The sequence below is a fragment of the Oryctolagus cuniculus genome, chromosome 1 (genome assembly GCF_051225735.1).
Source record: "Oryctolagus cuniculus isolate XC-2025 breed Fujian yellow rabbit chromosome 1, ASM5122573v1, whole genome shotgun sequence".
NCBI lineage: Eukaryota > Metazoa > Chordata > Mammalia > Lagomorpha > Leporidae > Oryctolagus > Oryctolagus cuniculus.
In genome coordinates, this window is record NC_142867.1 from 190,107,059 (window position 1) to 190,113,820 (window position 6,762).

Sequence of the window (6,762 nt, forward strand, 5' to 3'; positions counted from 1 at the left end):
AGTCACTAGGCATGCTCACTGCAGCTCACAAAGGTGATCCTTTAATTTATACTTCATGTAGATGAAAAAATAATGTATGCATTTCCCCTGACCTGCAATTCTAGAAACTTATCCAAAGGAAATAATCATAAGTGCATATGATGATTTGATTGCAAACTCATCTGTTAAGGCCTTTTAGACTGGGAGGAGAAAAGAACAAAAAATAGACGGACATTTTGAGTGCAAAACATTAAGGGAATATTTAAATAAATTGCCATATATGCACATAATGGAATATTAGACAGTCAATTAAAAAGTTATAAAGGCATTTTAACAGCATGGAGAAATATTTGAAAGACATTGTAATAAGTTTTAAAAAGTAACAGAAATGCATATGTTTTGTTCTCAGTTTTGCAACATCTATCACATATATTTACATACATATGTATATTTGTATACATGAACACAATTATAAAGACATGAACACATGCTCAGAGACAAATGACCTGGGAAGATATAAATATTGTTTTCTCTTAAGTAGAGAGATTAAATATATTTTTCATTTTCTTCTTTGTACTTTTCTATATTTTCTAATTATCTTTTGAAACTTTTGCAATCAGAAACAAAAAGAATGTTAAAGGGAAATTGGCCATAAAATAGATCATGGTTTGGGAGTAAGAAACTATTAGGGATGACAAGTCTGCTTTAGAACACTTACTTCATAGGGCCAGCGCTGTGGCACAGTGGGTTAAAGCCCTGGCCTGAAGCGCTGGCATCCCATATGGGCTCTGGTTCTAGTCCTGGCTATTCCTCTTCAATCCAGCTCTCTGCTAGGGCCTGGGAAAGCAGTTCCAGATGGCCCAAAGTCCTTGGGTCCCTACACCTGTGAGGGAGACCCAGAAGAAGCTCCTGGCTCCTGTCTTCGGATCACTCAGCTCCGGCCGTTGCAGCCATTCCAGCAGATGGAAGACCTCTCTCTCTCACTGCCTCTACCTCTCTCTGTCACTCTGTCTTTCAAATAAATAAAACAAATCTTTCAAATAAATAAAATAAATATTTTTTAAAAAGAACACTTACTCCTTCAGTACTAAAGGGCTACATTTTTTATTTGTTTGAACCATGAGATGGTCAATCTTTTCACCTCCTGCCACAAGATGCCCGATGGCTCACTCACCCAGTCCTCTCCCCACACATTACCACCTGCCCACATCCACAGAAACACAGACCCCAAGCTACAGATGCCTTCACGGAAACCCTATGTCTTGCTCATCTTGCTGTAAAGCCCTCATTGCCAACAAGTTGCTAGCATTTTGAGACTGAATTTATCAATTTTTAAAATTTATCCTTTGTCCACAAAAAACTACATCTGGATAATTGTAGTTGCACATTTTATGACCCACTCATTCCCTACCTCTACTATCATTTTTCTTGCACCACAATCCCTTAATTTTTTTTTAAATAAACCTCTTTTAACTCCATTTTCCATGAACTATTTTAAAGATTTATTTATTTGAAAGGGAAAGTGACAAAAAAAGAAGAGGCTGTGAGAGAGAGATGTCCTGTCTCTTGATTCACACCCCAAATAGCTTCGACAGCCAGGTCTGGGTTAGGCTGAAGCCAGGAGCCTAGAACTCCGTGTGGGTCTCCCAAGTGAGTGGCAGGGACTCAGCACTTGGGCAGCCAGGTCTGGGTTAGGCTGAAGCCAGGAGCCTAGAACTCCATGTGGGTCTCCCAAGTGAGTGGCAGGGACTCAGCACTTGGGCCATCCTCTGCTGTTTTGCCAGGCACCATAGCAGGAAACTAGACTGGAAGCAGAGCAGCCAGGATGCAAACCAGCCCTTGTATATGGGGTGCTGGCATCACAGAGGTTTCACCAGCTGCATCACAGCAACAGGCCCCTTCTATTCATTTTAATAGCTTCCAGGAAATATCTTTATGTTCTATGGGACAGTCATGATGAAGCGTCTAAGTTGTTTCAAGCTAAGACTCCAAGAGTAGACTTAATCTGAGAAAAGTTTGGGAAATCACTATTTATTCATTCTACGGTTCCCATTTAACTTTTCTGGGCTGAATATTCTCTGCTCTTTAAAAAATGTATTCACTTCTAAACAAGGGCAAGAATTTCATTTTCCTAGGTCACCTAGCCCAATTCAATATTCTTTGTTGTTATGCTCAATTATAAAATGAAAAATTGGAAGAAAACCCAATTTTATTATATAATATAGTCACATGAGCCAGGTTATAAAATGTTAGTCACCATTTCCTTCTGATCATGTTTTCAAGCTTTGTACAAAAGTAGCTTTGCAATACTAAATTTTGTTAGTAGAACAGAGTGTCTGGATTATTTCTTCCTTGAAATATAAGTGAATCTAGTAACTAAGAATTCTTAAAAGGTGAATATCGCATTGAAAGTCATACCACAGGAGCAGAGAACCATAATCTCTTTGATATAGGGCCCCATATTTCAGACATCACTACATATGGTTGGATGAGAATTTTAAAAGAAATAGCTTCTCTTTCTCTCTCTCTCTCTCTCTCTCTCACACACACACACACACACACACACATCTCTTTAGGTAAAGTGAGATTCTTTTCTCATTTGAGGATTAAGTATCGAATGCAAACTTTCAATTGTTTAGCCCATAATTTTCATTAATTACTGTCTGTAACACAGAGTGCTGCTGGGAAATTAAAACATAAAAGCAGTGCACTTTTTTTCCCCTTGTATTTATTGAGCAAGAAAAAGAAATGGAACAATAAGAGATACACTAAGGAAAAGCTCCCAGCTTGTAATATATTAAAGGCATTATTTTAAATGTGCTTCTTCATTCCTCTTGGGCCCGCCCTTTCCCTGAACACAGAATCAACACAGCCTACACGCCGCAAATGTTCTCCAGTTTCACAGCAGCCCTCCACACATCTAGACCTGCTTTTCCACAGCCTTTCTTTTTACATAGCTAAATTCATCAGGGACTCTGGGAGGAAATCATGTCATATTGAGACAATTAAGTTTTGGAATTCTAAAAATAAAACGAAATAAGGATAAATGTGTTGGCAACAGAAGAAGGGTTATTTGGAATATGAGTTTTCAAAGGTTCCTGTCTGAAAGCTATAAACTCTAATTAAAACTGATCTCCACCTAGGATAATCCATCTTTTCCCCCGGTGTTTCAGTTGCACTCTAAAACAGAAGTATAGATTAAATAAATCTGAGTTACGTGAATTAAAGGCATTATATATAATTAACAGCATCTGAAAATGACAAATATATCCTAACCTTCTCCAAAAGTACTCACAGCATTCCCCAAATTCCCCAAATATCACGCCCTTCTAAGCTCACATCATTTTTGCATCTTTGCAGTTACAGCTCACATCTCCCAAGCATCTCCGTCTAGTTTTCCTCCTTGTCAGATGACAAAGTCCCATGACTGATGTTATTTTTTCTCCCTGAGGAAAATATTCATTTTATATATTACTTCAAGCTTTTACACTATCTTTGTGCCCTGAATTTTTTTATCTGAACCTCCAGGTTTCTATTTTCTTTGTCCAATTACTACTTCTCCTTGGCTCTAAGATCTTTCCCAACTCCTCAGGGAAATGTGCCTTTTTCCTGAGCAGCTGCTTGTGCATTTGTTGTTGTCATTTGTTGGTATTGTTGTCCTTTGTTCTGTTTTCCTTGAAGCCTCCTTGTGAAGAGAATATATACAGAATCCAAACTCCCTCTTCGCAGATCACGCAAAGGTAATACAACGAATTCTTGAGAGTCTGAAAGATCTGGATTCAGAACACAGCTTTATGAGTAGGCAAATTAAATCGCCTCCCTTAACCTCAATACCCTCATTTGTAAAATGGGGATTCCAGTAACTACTTCCTAGTGTTGTTGCCAGGATTTGACGGGAGGACATGTGCAAAGACGCCAGGATGCCAGAACACTTCCAGGCATCCCGTAAGTGCTCCCTCTTCCCCTCTATTAATTCTCTTTTTGTTCTCATTAAATGTTAAATCAAGTATTATTTCTTTTGACTACAGATTTCAAGTAACTCATACTTCCTGTAACTCTCTTGAGATTTCTTGGCCTGTACCCTCTGCCTCCCCTAACTTCATCATTTATATATACTGCATACAGGTTTTACATCTATCTTAATTGCTGGTTAAGACATAAGATCTTACTCTATCCCTGCTAGAAAACATTCAAGAAACAGTAAAGAAACACCATCATGGTTTCTGAGTTTTGATTGTTGTCTTCTTTTTCTTCATTTCCAGAAGTCTGGCTAACTGAAATCATTTCAAACTTGAGTTCAGCACTTTTCCTGAGCAAGGTAATCAGTATTTACCAACACCAATTTGGCATACCCCTGCACAAATGTGATATTCAATATAAAAGTGGGTTACAAGAAGCAAATAATCAGAAATTGTAATAAAGTAGAAGAGGGGAAAAATTCTAATAGAGTTCAGGACCACAAATGAGCTGTCCAAATCTATTGTTTATACATGGGCTTAATTTCACCATAATTGCTTGCTCAGCTTAACATAAATCCAGGGGCAGTGTGGGAAAAGGGTGGAGGGAGCCACTTTCCCATGAAGAAATATAAACTGGAATTCAGAGATACAGTAAAAAAAAAAAAAGTTCAACTCTCATCTGACTACATGAGCAAAATTATTTCACTAATGTTCTTTCTGATGTATGTTTTCTCCTTTGTGACAGCTGTAGACAAAATCCACAAAAACTAAAAGGTATCTTTTGCAGCAGAACAAAACAAGCAGTTTGCTCTTCATAACAGGTTGAGAAATGGTGGCTGAATCACTGGTGTCATCAAAGACAGAATATTGCTGGGTTTGCCAGTCTGCCCCACACACTATCCCTCTTATTTGGATGTAACCAGTGTACTCACAGGCCTCTCCAGAGACAGCAGGGAACATGCAGCTTCTGTCTGAACAGTGCTGTGTATCTCTTTACTTCAGATCTTTGAGTTTCTCTCATTTCAGGTCATACAAATGTGACCCAGTGTGACAGGCATTCAAAACGGACGCTGGACATTATCCTCACCACACCCTGCCCTCCCCATTCCCCCACCCACCTTATAATAGCCCTCTAACTATAAAAAAGAAAAAAGAAAGTTGAGTAGTACACTTCTAATCCTGTGTTCCTTGAGTCTACATTTTCTTAGAGTGCAAACAGGATGCCTTGGACTACTGATATGCTTTCCCAGCTGCCAATGCACAGTGGCATCCTCGGGGGGAGGAGTAAGGTCCCTGTTTCCTTGTGGAGCAGCCCCTCCCTCAGATGCTGTAGCTAAACATCCTTTGTCACTGCGAGCCGCAGCCCAGCTACAGTTTGGGCTACCAGATTGGGTTTTGCCCTATTGGTTGTAGAGAAGCAGCATGTTTCTTCTCCATCCAGCTCTTTAAAGACTTGAACTTTCCTCTTAGGTTTCTATTGTTGTTAAATTTAACATCACTGGGGCCAGCGCTGTGGCGTAGTGGGAAAAGCTGCTGCCTGCAGTACCAGCATCCCGTATGGGCACCGGTCCTAGTCCTGGCTGCTCCACTTTCGATCCAGCTCTCTGCTATGGCCTGGGATAGCAGTGGAAGATGGCCCAAGTCCTTAGGCCTCTGCGCATGTGTGGGAGACCTGGAGGAAGATCCTGGTTCCTGGCTTTGGATCAGTGCAGCTCCAGCCATTGTGGCCAATTGCAGAGCGAACCAGCAGATGGAAGACGTCACTCTCACTCTCTCTCTCTCTCTCTCTCTCCCTCCCTCCCTCCCTCTCTCCATCTTTCTCTCTCTCTCTCTCTCTCTCCCTCCCTCCCTCCCTCCCTCCATCTTTCTCTCTCTCTCTCTCTCTCTCCTCTCTGTGTGTAACTGACTTTCAAATAAGTAAATAAATAAATCTTTAAAAAAAATTACACCGTCAATCTTTATAGCCAACACATTCAGAAGACATGAACCTTCTGCACCACAAAAATATTACATTGATTCCTTGAGTAATCCCAAGGAAATCTATATTTGGGAGATAAACAGCCCTAATCCTTTCTATCCTATAAATATTGCTTCCAGTGCAAGCTGAAATACAGACTCATTTGTGGATTTCCAACAAAAGAATCAGCTTTTGTAGAGCTGAGTTTTATCCCAATTACCAGATCTCCTTAAAGAGAGCTTCCTGACCTGAACAACCACACTTCGCATACATAAAGGTATTTCTTAAGTCAGATACATCCACAGGTTGATAACCGTTGAGTTAGATTCCTAAGTGGAGTCCATAAAGAATTCACTGTGGAAGAAGGCCTAGATCTAACAAAGATGAACTTAAACCACAGAGCTATATCTTCAATGCAACTGTTGTAAATTAATGGTTTCCCACCACAAATGATCAATTTTATTGAGTGGCATCATAGATTCTAAAGCCAGATGTGCTATGTATTCAGGTGATAACAGAAGATGAATGTTTTCTGCATGTATCTTCCTGAATTTGCTCTTTATGAAATATGGGACAACTTTTCCCTTTGCTTTTGAGCTTATCAAAACCAAAACCAAAATACATAATCCATTCTTTACATGAAGCACATTCTGAATTCACTGAATTTTTTTCTATATTATAAATGCCAGGCTTTACATTTCGTATTCTCTAAGTCAAGATTCTTTGTAGTCTGACCTAAGCTATAAAGGAGATAAAACCGAGATTTCAGATACTGACTTAACACTGCTAAAAGGGATGGGGGTGGGGAGGTACTTGCTTCTCGAAAACAATTTGGTGCCTTAATTTTCCACAAAGTTCCCATCAGAT

General features: G+C 39.6%; 1 long non-coding RNA gene across 2 annotated transcripts; it reads left to right on the plus strand.

Moving 5' to 3' along the window:
- Positions 1–3,597: 3,597 nt before the first annotated feature.
- On the plus strand, positions 3,598–5,881 carry LOC103346073 (uncharacterized). Of its 2 annotated transcripts, none has more exons than XR_007919289.3 (3): positions 3,598–3,924; positions 4,242–4,297; positions 5,409–5,881. It is a non-coding gene; the product is annotated as an uncharacterized LOC103346073 (long non-coding RNA). The 2 variants fall into 2 exon arrangements; XR_016224076.1 differs by having other exon boundaries at positions 3,685–3,924; positions 5,539–5,881.
- The last annotated feature ends 881 nt before the right edge of the window (positions 5,882–6,762 follow it).